Raw genomic sequence first — 17,380 nt, forward strand, 5'->3', positions numbered from 1 at the left:
TTACTGTTGAATTACTAGAAAATACGACTATGAATGGTGATACAATTAATCTCTGAAAAATTTTGACCGTGCACCTCAATGGATGCGTTGAATAGACGGCGATTATATTGCTTCAGCTAAATAACTGCAGCCAGTGTTGCCACATTTAAATCTGTACCAGAGGGGTTAAAAATATTTTTTTCATCTGCACTTTTTCTTCCAAAAATCTGTACCAAAAATGTGTACCACCGAAAATATTAAAAATATTATATTTATATTATTTGTATAAAATATATATTTTATTAGAATGAAAAAAAAATACTCATTAATTTACTATAAATACTACATTTACATTTGCAAGTCATTCGTGTATTTGATGATGCTTATACATAGCTATAATGTCTAATCAAATCTTTTGATCTCAAAATAGCGTTCATCGTATCTTCGCTGAGCCGATTTCGAAGCTTATTTTTGTTCTGATTATATAAAACGTCACAAACAAGGCATCGATGCGCCGAAAATGCGGATCGAACCGTCAATTCTTCTTAGACATCAAATTTTTGTTCACCAATCCTGCACATGCTCGTTTTCTGAAATTTCCTTACGGAGTAATATTACCTTTAGGGTACGAAATTAATTCTCCAGATCGTAGATCGTAGAACCCTGGAAACGCCTCTAACACAACGAATTTCGTCTTTATGAAACAAATCAATTACAATGCTTTTATGATCAGCAGTACCAAGCGATACTGTGGCGAAAAAGTCGTCGTGTACCTTAATGTTGTTTTGTTCAAATTTAAGAAATTTCACCCGCGGAAAAAATCTGTACCAATCTGTACTTTTTGACGAAAATCTGTGTTCTGTACCGTACAGAATCTGTACCAAAAATAACGAAAAAATCTGTACCTTTCCAGATAAATCTGTAGGTGTGGCAACTCTTTCAGCAGCAGTGAATCACTCGTAGCAAACTTCTTTTTGACCAATAAAACTATTCCTTGCACTCTTCTCATTATATTAACCGGAACATGAATTGACAATATCGATACAAATCACGAGCAATTTTAAAGTTTAAAACGTATTTTCTTGCAAAAGTGTGTGCAATTCTGTTCGGAATCACCCATGCTCAATCGTAATTTGATAAACCCTATGATAAGACACCTCCAAAAGCGAGCCATGTGCGAGTGATCGTGGCTCGTCAGCAGCTTGTCAAAATAAAAGGCCCCGGCAACGGTTACCCAACGCGCGGCCAAATAAATTACATCAATTTGCAATCATCGATCGGTGTTTGGTTTCCAATCGCTTGTCGGCCCGTTGTTCGGCCACAAAACACAACGGGCTCACGCGTGGGCTGTGCCATGGATCGTCGCTGGCCGCTAATCCCCAGCCATGAAATCCCATTTGCCGATTGCTGTGGCTTGCTGTTTTCCGCTGTAATGCGCGCTTACGAGACCACTAAATATATTACAAAATTAATGAAAATAATTGCGAGCAGCGATGCAAGAACACAAACAGCAATTAAAACCGGCGATCAAAATCGATCCGGGCGAGAGCGGCTGTGGGCTGTGGGCCTGCTGGACAGGGTCTTTCCCGAACGCGTCCATTAGGAGAGGTGGCGTCTAGGAAGCCTAATGGATTCACAATGCACCGAACGCCTCATGAGTGTGTGTGTAACTATAACTACTTTTGGAAGAGCACGCGTCCGCGGTTCCCCACTCGATTGGGTTCAACCTTTTCGCTGCGGCCCGGGACGAAACCGGGGAGCAGTTTGGGACGCGGTCGAAGTTTTGCAATTTTATCCGCGCGATTGCTATTTAATTGGATTAGAAGAGGTGTATGCAAATTTCGCTCGATTTCATCAGAACCGCTCTGTTGACTCGCGAGGAGAGCACCATTTGTTCGTGCTCTCGTGATCCGACGATGGCTATCGGTACAAGACATTTGCCTCGGCTGCACAAACGCCCGGCTCTTGCCGGAGTGTAGGAGGACTTACCCGTGGCAGACGTTGGAATATGATTTGTCGCTGGGTAATTAGCGATTCACTGAACGGGAGCTTTCCGATCGCTGGCGAAGTGAAAGCAAGAGGGGTCGGACCGTCTGACCGTTTTACACCGCAGATGGAAACCTCGTGGGCGAGGGTGGGGTCCAGCCCCGGGAGATGACGTTGTCCATCGATCGACATGCAGACTGATTGAAAACAAGTTAATCCAATTTTCTAACCTAACGGATTTGTCGTGGTTTTCATTTCATCCGAGACGAATCCGGTTAGTGAGTATGTGGGGGGCGTAGCTGAAAGCGAAAATAATATAGTTTTATGGTCGACGAGAGTGAGTTGACTTAGTTACAGAATTGATACAATGTTTTATTCGGATGAGTGACTCATCCTAAACTAAATGGTACAAAGATTCACAATCTGTAAATGTTAGATCTATGGTGAATAACGTACTTTTTCGTTTATTTCACGTCATTCTCAATAGCTTCCAAATGAAAATTTGAGTAAAGTATTCAAAGTGCATCTTACCATACCCCATGGTAAGATGCACTTTGAATACTTTGAATACGAGGAAAATTATCAAAAAATTGTTTCATCAATAATTGAAGTACCAAAAAAATCTTAAAGTTTAGATTTTTTGGGATTTAGAGATTCAGTACTGCTTTACTTCGTATATAAATATGTACCCGACTTCTTCGAAGAAAAAAAATAAACATGAAAATAGAACTACTAGGACTACTTTGGGATATATTTGTATAGCTTGGTAGTCCTACTCGAAGCGAAGCGACTGAGAGGAGAGTCGATTTTCATGTTTTTTTTTCTTCATATATGTCGAACCCTGGTTCCAACGCCTTTTCTAGACATGTGTAATTGTTTTCTCAGACTTTCAGAAGTGTTGTGCGGTAAACATTTTTAAAATTTTTTAAACCTTGAAATCCAGTAACTGATCTAATATATATATTTAAAAGTGTTTTCTGATATGAGTGTTTTTTCAGATACTTTATAGTATTGTGCAGTACGAAAATTTCTAATGAATTTCTAATAAATATTTTTTTATTATTACTATTGACGTAGGATTACGTCTTTCGGGAACATATTGGGGTACAAATTGAAAATCGAAAATCAAGCACATCGTAAAAATTGTCCAATTTCAAACGCTCATTGCTCAGTCATTTCATGATGGATTGTTGAGATTTTTTTGTCAATCTATTTCGGCACTCCATAACAATTTTTTACATTGAATAAAATTATATATGTCATGAAACTAACCATCCAAAAATTTGGAAAATCACAACCCCTATCCTAACGGAAATATCCACTTCTGATTGGTCGAAATTGACGACTTATGCGGCGGCTCATGTACTTACAATTATTGATCAGTTATTTCCTGATGGATTTACGAAACATCTGCATCAATCGATCTGAGCACTCCATAACAATTCATCACAATTGATAATATATTAATATCATTTGAAACTAACTAGCAAACAATCAAAGAATCTCCAAACGGAAATACCTCGTTCTGATTGGTCGAAATTGAAGATACGGAGAAATCGGCACATCAAAGTAGAGGGAACTTTTGTTCCCATCGAAGTGTATTCCCTAACAGAGACATCAAAACCAAGCTGCCTGGGGGAAATCGGCATTGCAATTACATGAAAGTAGGGGGAGCTTTTGTTTCTACCGACATGTATTCCCTAACAGAGATTTCAAATTCAAGGTGTCTGGGGGAAATCAGCATGTAGATACCCTCGTGGTCGATAGTTTAACTAACGACGCGCACAAATGGATAGTGGTAATTATAACTAGCGTGGACATTGCTGATTGCATACGTGCTGGCGAATAAGTAGGGAGCGATGGATGAGTTTTTTTTTTATTTTCGTTCCAATAAGAATCTTTCGATGGATTAATTGAAGAATGATATTTGAATGAACTGAATAGAACTTATGTTTGATAGAATATAAATAAAATTTAAATTTGGAACTTTTATGTTGGTTGTTTCGTGAAATTTCATATCAATGTCCAATTGAAATTCGCATTGAGGCATGTAGCATCGTATTCCGTTGGGTTTAAAGCGAAAATGGAAATGGGTTGAGTAAACACTCAGAAAGTAAGTATTATGAATGAAATTACCTTTTCCATTTTTAATATATTTTCTCTATAAAAAAATAAAACTTTTTTTTTCTGGTGAGAAAACTTGATAATCGTGTTCGATAATGATAATTATCTTATATTACATTGATAAGGTTTTTTTCATCCATACATAACACAGGAGCCACCTCGTCCAGGGCAACAGAGGGCGGCTTTCATCTCATTTCACTTGAGAATCTTCTATCGTGATACGCACTACCAAATTACTAATCACCATCTTTCTATCATTATCACTCGGTTATGGACATTAGTGGAGTGAACAAACAATACCTAACAACCAGACAAAACGGCCCTTTTCAGGGCCACCAAATCACTATCGAAGAGTTTAACAATGTTATTTTTCAATCATAACATAAATCAGCATGTAACAGATAGCCTAACGGAATCCTACGTCAACTATGCGGTCGTGTCTCGGACACAACCCTCCTGTGACTTTTTTTTTATTTTCTAATATTTTTTTATTTTCCCTTAAATGCATAATTTTATTGTATTCGTGTATTCGTGTATTCGTAGAAAGTGCTCTCAAACCTTATCACCAGCGCTGTGGAAAATATTGTAAGTGTACCAAATTAGAAGATAATGTAATTCTGAATCCCTATATGGTTCACTATACAGCCATCCCATGCCAAACCGATATAGTGGTTCTCAGATTTTCGTGAAAAGCTGTAATTTTGTTCTTCATCACAAAACGCCCTTTTTTATTTTTTCGTTAGAGTGATCATTTCTATTTTAGGGTGGTTTGAAACATCAATTATTTCCACTTTTCCCGGAAAAGACTGTTCGTGCCGGAATGATTTGAACATCCCAAACGTAGTCCACAACGTCCCAGCGATATTGTGTGTTTCTTTACTAACACAACAACGCTTGGTCTGTTTCACACAACATACAAAGAGGGATCATTTCTCTCGGGAGAGTAGAGCTTTTCCAGATATTGCTTTGATCGCTCTATTCTTATGTGAGAGAACAGCTGATTGCAATAGAATATAGAACAGCTGATTGTGAACAGAATAATAGACAGAAAGATACGGTCGGAAATCGGTTAAAATATATGTATTCGCGTTAAGTTCTGTGTTCAAATTTAAATATCTGTTTTGTCTGTGAGATATCCGAAAATGATAACGGTTGCGCGCGAACAAAGACTTTTTTGAAAATTCAAAACTTTTGAACCACTGAACCGTTTCAGATGATCGACATATCAAATTGAAGCCAATGAGCTATTCATTAAAAATATTGTACTAGTAAAAAAATGGATTTTGTATTCGTAAATATTGATTGTAGTCGCTTTTTGTTGTTTTCATGGCTTTGGACTGGAGGGCGCTATATTTTTTATATTTTTTCTTGAAAGCTGAGGATTTTTTACATAACATATCTCGATATCAGAGATGCTTTGTATTTGTTTTTGAGATACGATTTTCCACCGATTTTCCAAGTTAACCGATGGTTCGAAAAATTTTTTTTTAATATTTTTTTCATTACAAAAATGCATAACTTCTGAAGTACTGGACCGATTCAGATGATCGACATATCAAACAGAAGCTTTTGAGTTAGTTTTCTTTGAAAAAATATTTCCTTTGGGGAAAATTTTGATTTTTGTTTTTGTAATCATTGATTGAATCAGTGTTTCATAGTTTTCTCTGTTGAAGATAAGGGGCATTATATTTTTTTGTATTTTTTCTGGAAAGCTAAGGTTTTCTTACATAACATATCTCGATATCTGAGATGCTATTTTTATCATTTTTGAGATATTATTTTTCAAATTTAACATGTTTTAAGTCTTCGTTCAATATTCCTATGTTTTTTTTTCTTTCTTTATTAAAGAGACTGGCTGTCCCGGCAAACTTCGTCCCGCCCAAAATTTGTTTTTTACTATCAATACCTTCAAACATTCACGTTCTCTTACTATGAGCAAGTTCATGGGACCAATCGCAGAACTGTTCATTGATTGATCTTCTAATCGACCCCGTTGAATTTAAATTTTAATATTAAATTCCTAGTATTTCTAACAAAACTAATCATTATAATATCTGATAATTTCGGACACAATTCTCGTTCAAGATTTTTCAACCACTTGCAAATAACATGTTTCTCCGTTACATGGAATAAATGTTTTATAAAGACAATATGATAGAATAGAGACAGCCCTAAATCGGACAATTCCTTTCTCGAGTTCTGCTGTTATCAACACATTCGACGATACTTTTTTCATTGGTATAGATAGAAGATGCATTTCATCACATTAAAATCCATTTCCAGTTTCGAACAAAGATCAATTTCGCTAGCGCAAACACCAAATGGACTAACAGCATTTGTTACTATGTAATTGTAGAACATATGGGAATTAAATTTTCCGATTTTTTCCTTTTTCTTTCAAAGTTTTCCGAAAATTTTCAATTGTCATGTTTGGTTGGAATATTTTTGGTTGATGTATGTGTAATATTTTTATGGCCCCCCTCTTCATTCCAGAGGAGGGAGGGATGTCATACTATTATAGAAACATTTCTATTTTAATTCCAGAGGAGGGAGGGATGTCATACTATTATAGAAACATTTCTCATACCCAAAAACCTCGAGTTATGCAGAAGTTTGTGTTTCGTGTCTGGCAGCCCTCCTTAGAGAAGGAGAGAGGAGTTCATTCACCATAGAAACGTTTCGTGCCCCGTAAAACCTTCACATGCCAAATTTGGCTCCATTTGCTTGATTAGTTTTCATGTTACGCAGAAATTTGTGTTACATTTGTATGACAGCCCACCCTTACAGAGCGGAAGGAGTGTCTAACCACCATAGAAATACTTATTACATCCTGAAACCTCCACATGTCAAATTTGGTTTCGTTTGCTTGATTAATTCTCGAGTAATTCAGAAATTTGTGTTTCATTTGTATGGCAGCCTCCCCTTAAAGAGGGGGGGGGGGTGTCTAACCACCATAGAAACATTTATTGCACCCTAGAACCTCAATATGCCTAATTTGGTTTTATTTGCTTGAATAATTCTCGAGTAATGCAGAAATTTGTGTTTCATTTGTATGGCAGCTCCCCCTTAGAGAGGGGGGAGTGGTCTCAAAGTATCACGAAAACCTTCCCTGGCCCCTAAAAACCCCTACATACCAATTTTCATGTGGATCGGTTCAGTAGTTTCCGATTCCATAAGAATTAGACAGACAGACAGACAGAAATCCATTTATATATATTATATATATATATATATATATATATATATATATATATATATATATATATATATATATTCAGCCAAAGGCTGGTTCATCTCTAACATATTCGTATGTAACTCGTGTGATTTTTTTTTAAAGTTGGTTAGCTTATTGGCCTCAATTTAATATGTCGACTATCTATTCGGGAAATATTGAAAAAAAAAAGATTTTTCGGACCACCCTAAACTTGAAATAGTCACCCTAACGAAAATATAAAAAAATACATGTCTAATAGTTTGCAATAAAGAACAAAACTATCAATTTTCATGGGAATCTGAGATCCACTATATCGGTTTGGCATGGAATGGCTGTATAAGAGCTATGGTGAAAAAATATGTTTTTTTTATCATTTTGAGTTTGGAAATGAAAATTAGAAAAAATTCTCAATCTGCATCTACTATGGTGTACCGCGACAAATCATAGAAAATGAACCACTGAAAATTGAACATTTTATGGTACAGGTCGGACTCCATTATATATGATTTGATTATATAGAATTTCAGACTCGATTATATATAGTTTGAAAAAAAATTCAGTATTTCAAATATGGCTTATTTAAAAAAACTGTAATATTTCAGCGTTATAGTGAATGTTAATTGACTGCTAAAAGTAAGGTAGTGAGTAAAAATCGTGATTTCTGAGAAAGATTGAAGTTGGGCATCAAAGAACCAATTGTAGGGCGGTTGGAGAGCATTAATTTGGTTGATAGAAATAATCATGTTTATTATGAGCAATTCCACCCGAAATCAGTCGGCCGCTGATCCGACGTCCTCTTTGATTTTTTTTTTCAAATCTTGTACATATGATGACAGCTGCCCAAAATCACATTTTTCATTATCATATGATCAATTTTAATTACGACTGGCCTTTAATAAGGGCCTTTATTTGAGGAAATCGTAACTCAGCCTGATAAAAATATGATGTTTGACAAAGGTGTTTAAAAGTTTTTAATGTTACACTGAGGTCGCTTTTACGCAGTTTTTGTGATTTACGCGGTTTTTGTTTACGCGGATTTCGGAATTTATGCGGGTTTCGAAATTTACGCGATTTTTTACGCGGCACGTATCAACCGCGAAAAAATTCAATATGTTAATTGATGTGATTTTTCACCAAATAGGTTTGTATTGTATTACTGATTAGTAGCTGAGAAATAAAAGGCGATACACATATCATGATTGTAGCATGCAAAAAAATTCAGTAAATCAATTGTTAGAATATGGGATGCTAATAATTCGCTGTTTGTTAGATTGTTACATGGATTTGGTTTATTTTTACGCGGATTTTGGAATTTATGCGATTTTTTCCAAGCCGATTTTGGAATTTACGCGGAACATATCCCCCGCGTAAAAAGCGACTCCAGTGTAAATTCAAGTTTTGAGTTGGATTTTTTAAACAGTGCATTTAAAATGTTATTTTTTCTAAATAGTTCATTAATTTTTCAACAACTATGTATAACATCATATTTTAATCAGACATCTGGATATTGAGTTACGATGGGACGTAATTTAAATTGGTCGTATGATAGTGAAAATTGTGATTTTGAGTAGCTTCCATCATATGTACCAAGCTTCAATAAAATCGGAGAGGGTCAAAATTCGCTCTTTTCGACTGATTTGACGTGGAATTGCTCTATAGCGTTGTTGAGTAATGAACATGTTTTCGCATACAATTTGCGACTTTCAAAACTTTCTCAGTAATTGAAAAAAATCCAAAAAAAAATAGAAAATGTCCTTTCTAATCTAACAATATCAATGCTAGGACGTTAATATCTATGACACTATATATGTTTGTTGGAATTAATCAAAGTTCTCTTGATACCGGTGTTGATACCTCTGAACGAAAAAGCGAAAGAACGGTTCACTTAGGCAAATGTTTAGCGACTGAGCCATTCATCAAAGTGAACTACTTTGCCCATCTCTAACTCCATGCTCTGGTTTCTTTATGAGCACTTACATGTTTTTTTTTCGTGACGGAGAAGCTGAGTCGATGCATATTAAGAATTATTCTAAATTTGTCGGTAGTAAGCATTCATCAGAATCAAAGAAGAGGGGATGACTTGGAAGATGACGACACTCGATCATCCCCAAAGTTTCGACGAAAGCCTGGTTTATAGGAACATTTATGACCATCGATACAAGAAAATCAGAGAATGTCGAGTTTTTCGTGTTAATGTTGGAATATCTGATTTTTCTTCATGAGTTTACTATTGAAAATAGGAAGTGCGATTTATTGAGGTTTCCGGATTTTTGCTACCACTAAAAATCTTATAATCCGTTTGAAGTTCAGTTCAGTTCATATAACAAAAAGTTTTTTCTAGAAACACCATTTGGAGTCTTGAATGAGTTCAACTATGGGATTTCTGAACAGTTACAAAAAAGCAACTGTCCTGAAAACTCTACGTCAAGTTCTCGTCCGTACCTCTAGGGACAGACCTTTCTACTTTTATTAAAAAAAAGACAATTCCTTAATATAAAACCCTGAAGGACCCTATAGAAACTTGTTTTCTTAGCTTCAAAATTGCTTCGAAAACAAGCTAATGACATCACACAAATCTGTATATAAACTGTTACCCGCTCGGAAATCCAACTAGTTGTGACTGCAATGTGACGAGAGAATGGTCTCGCCTGCTTGCCAATCACTATGCTTTTCTCTCCCAATCCAGCAGTTCTTTTATCGAATGCCGTTGTCGACCGTTCATCTCAACTGTGGGGGGATATGGGTATTATTTGCGCGGGGTATTTCCGAGGAGGAATCGATTTCTCCTTTGTGCGTCAATAATTTATTTACGGCTAAACGAAGTGGTATGATGAAAACTATATTTGAAAGATGAATGTCTAAGAGTTATATGCTTGTTACTTATTGATTGCTAAGCCAACGGTAGTCCTACGTCCATCTTGCGGTTAAATGACTGATATAACCCACTCCAACTTTTTTACAACAAGTTCAAAAAACAAATTCCATTTATCGCACTGACTATATAAGTAACATTTTTTAAGCTGGCACATGGCAATTTGGACAGGAGGTTCATTTGTATAGTTATATTTTGCATTTCAGATTTCTGTTAATGAGAACACCTTCTACATGTTATTCTATAATATTTAAACCACCCTATGGTAATGAATACTGATCAAAAGTGGAAAAGGGAAACAAAAACCGAAAATACTGCATAATTTCGCGTGTGGATGTAATTTTAGCTGATTCGATGTTAAGCATTTTGAGAGGTTTAATAACAAAATTCAATTCGCTGATGGTTATATTTCGGTTTGTGAGTTACCAGAGAAGCGATATTAGTTATGTACGGAAAAGTAAATTCATTGTTGAGTGAAAAATTTAAATTATTGAAATAATTGTACTGGTGGGGTAAAACGGACAATTGCCAGTGGCAGTAAAATGGACTGTGAAAAGTCTGTTTAATCTATTCCTAAGGAAAGCCCTGCGTCTATAAATGGAAATCAAATCGCCAAATGTGAATTGTTTAGAAGCTGACTGGAACCAAAAGCAAAATTATGTTTTCGTTATTATTGATTGTATTTGTTTTTTTTTATAGTTTATATTGTTTATTTTTTTATAGGTCTCGGGACCAATGGCGCTAAATTTTTTTTATATTTTTTCTGGTAAGCTGAGTATTTTTCACATAAAATATCTCGAAACCAGAGAGGCGTTTTTTTGTTTTTGAGTTATGATTTTTCAAAGTTGACCGATGGGCCGAAAATTTTATTTTTTTCCCATTTTTTCCACTACAAAAAATCATAACTTTTGATCTACTGAACCGATTCAGATGATCGACATGTCAATATAAAGCCAATGAGCTAGACTTGTTTGAAAAAATATCAACACTCTGTATAAAAATGGATTTTGTTTTCGTAATTATTGATTATATTTGTTTTTTTTTATAGCTTACATCGTTTCGGGACCAAGGGCGCCATATTTTTTTAAATTTTATTCCTGATAGCTGAGGTTTTTTTTCACATAATATTGCCGAATACGAGAGAGGCGTTATTTTCGTTTTTAAGTTGTGATTTTTCAAAGTTAACATGTTTTCGTTCAATATTTCTATACGACTAGACTGGATGTATGTGACTATAATCCAAAAAAATGGGTAGTGTGTCATTTTTTTCAAAACAAGGCCAGTAGACTTCGATTTGATATGTCGATCATCTGAATCGGTCAAGTTGCAAAATAAATAAATTTTTGAAAAAAGTCATTTTTGAGAAAAAAGGGAAAAATGATTTTTTAGACCATAGGGCAACTTTGAAAAATCATAACTTAAAAACGAAAAAAAAGCCTCTCTGGTTTCGAGATATGTTATGTACAAAAATCCTCAGCTTTCTATAAAAAATATAAAAAATATATAGTGCCCTTGGTCCCGAGACGATGAAAACTATAAAAAAAAACAAATACAATTAATAATGACGAAACAAAAACCTGAAAATTTTGCAAGCGTGGCATTTTTTCAAAAATGACTAGCTATTGAAAAATGTCATTTTTGGAAAAAAGGGAAAAGTCGATACTTCGGATCACCCTAAAATGAAAATGGGCACCCTAACAAAAAAATAAAAATTACGGGTCTAATAGTTTGCGATAGAGAACAAAACTACCACTTTTTACGAAAATCTGAGAATTACTATATCGGTTTGACATGTAATGGCTGTTATTATATCAAAAACATAATAAACCACAGTCGTAAATCGAAAAAAAGATGGAGTTTTTATGCATTTTTGCTTTATTCTACCCACAGAGACCTTTTCATTTTCATAAATACGGCTCGATGTTACTTAACGTTGTCGAGCCAAAGAACGCGCTCTTTGCGTGGAATTTGAACTGAAAAAACCATTGAATGAAATCTAACATACCTCAATATCTACTTGGATAGAGCCATTTAAAATGAATGTGCAAGATGTTAGTGTGCAACTTTACGAAAAATTACTTCAACTTGTTTTATTCGAACAAATCTGTAGTAGCTTTTTTCAAATATCCAGATAACAAATGTATGAAAAAAATTCGTGTTTCTCAGTTTTCTAAATTGTTTTCGGGCGCAGGTAAACAGATACAGCCACAACTAAAAAGCCATCATACTTTGCAACTACAAACATTGGGTCATAGGAAACCTCAAGATGCTGATCAGCTGCTTCCTTCGAATTACCAACTGTACCCAGAGCAGATCCCATATTCTGTTCCTGTGGAATTGTGAAATTGGTCTGTTATGAGGTAACAATTAATTTATAAGCAACGTAATCATCGTTGGCTCATTTTTCAATAACTATTATAATCAAGCCCAACTAAGGGGCAAGGTATCAATTGATTCGTCTGCCCGTTTGGTTATTTGCGGGCGCAACTTCGGTGGAAAGGAGAGTTTCGCTTTACATTCAATCAACGGCTTTTTATCGCATCACTGACCTCTTCTCGTGCACCCCGAGATGCATCGGGATATATTTTTAATAACCATAAATTGTGGTAAATTACCGGTTGATACTCGAGCCTACAACACACAAAAAAAAACGCGCCTCGGTTCGGTCAATTTTTACGAGTTTGTTTTGATCTCGTTTTTTTTTTGATCGTTGTATGCGTACGGTTCGTCTCTCGTGATAAACCATCATGAAGTAGAAGATGTAGAGGCGAAACTGCAGCCAAACCAAATCTTCCCGATCCTGGCCTGGGTCGGGAGGAAAAGGGCTTAATGTGAACTGGGAAATTTAATATATTGATACGGTAATGATGGCTGACTTAATTGGTTGCGTGAACGGCACCTCCAACTCGCGGAGTGGTAATGGAAAACAGCAACCCTGTCTATTATGTCTCCGTATGCCCCTGAACAGCGGGATGCTGCCAATGGTAATGAAGAAGAGTCGCACCGATTGCCCCCAAAATGTGACCGGAACTGACAAATTAAAAATAAATACTGTGCGAACGGTGTTCGGGTTCGAACGGTTTCTCACAGAGCAAGCAAATGTCGGCAAGGGGGCTTCGAAATTGGACCATTTCGATGGCCACTCTTCGTGGTGATAGATGAATTGAGCGGAATTTAAGTCTTCTGTTGCCGCGAACGTTCCCAGCAGGGCGTCCCACCGTCGGGACCACACACGATTCATCGCAGGTCGGGCTGTCTCTGCGAGAAACAACATACAGGCCTTGCGATACTTTTTATATTTTTGACTTGGCGAATTGTTTTATCGTTTGGATGGTGCAAAACCAACTACGAGTTCACCAGAACTTAAAGGTTTGTTTATCCATCTAAACTCACCGAGTGATTGAACCCCTCTCGTTAAACAATCCACTCCACAAGCGGTCGTGTGTCGTCCGATATTAAAATCGGCAAAAAATAAACAGGACTCCCCTCATCGGCTAAGCGGACGAAGAGCGCGCTGAAGTTGGTTTGATCATTACATGGCAAAAAAGTGAAAGGAGAAAAACAGGGCGTTGTTCGGGGTCCAGCCCGGATCGCTCTCACTCGGCGAACCGAAAAAAAATGAGATCACGTAACCGTTTCGTAAGTATGATACCTTCATGCGAGTGCCTTCAGAGTACCACACGGTTTTCTGCGGTGCGGTTACGGGGCGTAAACTGTAACATCCACCAGCTCGGATTACGTTCCCTTCCATAAATGCAGGGTAATCGATCCAGCCCGAAGCCTGATCCCGTTCTGTCACTGCACCTTCAGGATTTATCAATCACAGCCAGTAGTGACCTTAATCCGGCGCTTTATTGATTTAGTGCGACACCGATGAGATCATTTGATAGCGCTACGGTTAGCCCTAATTAGTGGTCATCGCAAACGTTAACAACTCAAAATTCTTTCGATGCCCCGGTGCAGTGTTCCAAAATTTTAAATTTCGCATGTAATCAATCAATCCACCTTTCCTTCCCCATATGAATCTGCATCTCGCGCTCTTCAATATCAGCGCCGTCATCTTCGAGAGAATCGAAAGATTGTTGAACTTGCATGTGCATCCCTCGAGCTTCGACGTTCCCGAAGTGAAAGGACCGTCCAATCTGCTCCTTGGATACCGACGCCGATGACCGTCAATAGTGCGGCTGCCATGATTTATAAATCAATTTGTCATCTTTGTTTACCATTATTTTTAACGCAGCGTCACAATGTCGTGCATATGCCCCATTGGATGCTGGGTGCATTTTTATGTGGAAAATTGCACTTCCATCGCGGGGATAATTATTATTAATGAGTGTGCTCGGCATTAAATGGTAGAAGGCGGTCACGGAAACTGTGATACTGGAGCAAAAGAGAAGCGATGGCACTGTGGAGTGCGTTGAAAGTTTTTGAATGCATTTTGCGTCATTATAAATCATTCTTAATGATGACGTGCCGATCGAATTTGGGACATGTATTTTATGAGTAAATATGTAATGGCACCTGAAGTCTTCGTAACTTTAGGTGGAGCGTCTGAATGTGACATTGCCCAATATTCCCAAGAAACAATCGTCAGATGATCATGAACTGCATGCCGTAGAATCCACATAAGATGCAGAATCGTCTCTTTCAATCATTTCGCAAGTCACTCACTCAAATCACTGAATTTATATGTAAAATAGCTATCCTGAAATAGTTCCGTTAGTTTAGGTTTGTCTTAAGGCTGATTTAGACGATGCCAGTCAGCGCTCTAGTTGAAGTATCCAGTGAACAGAGAATAGACACTCTTTTCAAGTAACTTGTACCAGTATCGAACAAGTAATTGGCCTCTAACTGGAACAGAGTGTCTGTTCTCTATTCACTGGATACTTCAACTAGAGCGCTGACTGGCATCGTCTAAATCAGCCTTTAGTAATTTTTACTCGACTGATGGTTCAACACCGGTACTGGGAATATCACGGTCGAATTGTGGGAGACTGTAAGTGTTTTTTGGCATTCACGACATCCACATTTGACGACGTTGCAAGATGCATATAGAAGCTATTATTGACAAGATTATATTTCAAACAAACAAAAAAATCCGCGGCGATTTCGTATTATTTTTTCATAGAATTCACACATAATAATACTTCGGTAATGTAACTTTGAATTTCCGCAAACAACTGGCCGCAAACCTATGTCAACACGTTGGGCCCAGCGTCGGTTTCTAGGGGCTCAAGCCAGAGACGATTACGTTAATTGTTACCTCATAACAGACTAATTTCACAATTCCACAGGAACAGAATATGGGATCTGCTCTGGTTACAGTTGGTAATTCGAAGGAGGCAGCTGATCTGCTTCTGGAAGCTTCCGGTGACCTCATTTTTGCAGTTGCAAAGTATGGCTTTAAGTTGTGACTGTATCTGTTTACTTGTGGCCGAAAACAATTTAGAAAACTGAGAAACATGTCATTTTGAGCGGAGTTTTTATACATATGTTATCTGGATACTAGAAAAAAGCTACTACAGATTTGTACGAATAAAACAAATTGAAGTAATTGGAACACTGTATTCTTTGATGTATAGATGGAACCATTTTCGTAAAGTTGCACACTGACATCTTGTGCATTTCGCGTACAACATCAAGTCTCACTCGTGGTGTACTTGCAAAACATAGGGCAAGTACACCATGGAATCAGTTGATGTGTGACGTATTAAATAATACGGGAAGGGGTTAAAGTGATGCCTCTATCCAAGTAGATATTGAAGTATGTTAGATTTGATTGATTTTTTAAAGTTAAATTCCACGAGAAAGAGCGCATTCTTTTGCTCAGCAACGTTAAGTATCATCGATCCGTGTTCATGAATAGGAAAAGGTCTCTGTGGGTAGGATATTGCAACAATGCTTAAGAACTCCATAATTTTTTCTATTTTGAAAATGTGAAATTAAAGATCCTGAAAATATTTTTTTTATCCCATTTATTTATTTATCCGGCTCATTAGCATTTTATCTGTAACAGAGCCAGGTTTTTATCGTGTACATGTACATATATTTATGTCTCTATAAATTGTAAATTACACAGTAGAAGTAGTAGCCATTTAGGCGTTAGATTTTCTGTTCCATTACATTATGGTAAATTGCACTGTAGTAGCCATTTAGGCGTAAGGGTATTCTATCTGTTCTTCCATTGTTCAGCAGACCGGACAGCGGAGACAGCTGATATTGATCATTGTTGGGTTATTTATAGAACAGCAGCCCGATGTTTCTTGCAAAGCAGAGCAGTTGTATGGATGAATCGATCTTTTTTCCACCGTGGATCGATCTCCATAGCTGATGATGGTTGCGTGGACGTAGTTATTCTATAACAACACAAAGATGGTCAATTGAGGGTCCTGAGTTTGAACTCACGATCGATCGCTTAGTAAGCGAACGCGTAACCAAGTGGCTACGAAGACCCCCTAATGAAAATATATGGTTGGCCGGAAAAAAAGGAATCGATAATAAAATTTTCTATGAGGCTTGTTATTTAGAATTTCTCGATAGGGCAACCATTAACTAAGGTACTAAATAGAAGGATTGTGTTCTTCTGGTAATTTACAAGTAAAGGGTGTGTCACATCAAATTACATTACGGAAAAAACGCTGTACAGATTTAATTTTTAAGAATTATATCTTCAGCTTTCGCTTATAATCAGATAAGAGTGTATAGATCACGTTGGCCATGCTTCACTGCCAATTTTTCGTAAATTTGGAAAAATGTCGTCGAACGAAAAAGAGCTGTATAATAATATAATATAAGTATAATAAGCTGAATTTGTCAAGTTCATTCGTCCGGCGGACCAAGCAGCGGGAGGGCCTGCGTACATACAAGGTTCAGAAGGCTCCTAACCGGACGAAAGGCAAAACATGGTGGGGAAGACGCGAGCCCGGAAGCTGTACACCGAAATGCTGACGAAGCCGCATTGCCTGGTAATGGACGACGAAACCTACGTCAAAGCGGTCTTTCGTCAGCTGCCGGGCCGGTTGTTCTTCTCCGCAGAGGACAAATTCAGCGTTCCGGAGGAGATTCGCAAGCAGAAACTATCCAAGTTTGCCAAAAAGTACATGGTGTGGCAAGCGATCTGCTCTTGCGGAAAGCGGAGCGCCCCCTTCGTGATGACCGGCACGGTAAACGGGCAGGTTTACCTTAAGGAGTGCCTACAGAAGCGC

The sequence above is a fragment of the Toxorhynchites rutilus genome, chromosome 3 (genome assembly GCF_029784135.1).
Source record: "Toxorhynchites rutilus septentrionalis strain SRP chromosome 3, ASM2978413v1, whole genome shotgun sequence".
Classification (NCBI taxonomy): Eukaryota; Metazoa; Arthropoda; class Insecta; order Diptera; family Culicidae; genus Toxorhynchites; species Toxorhynchites rutilus.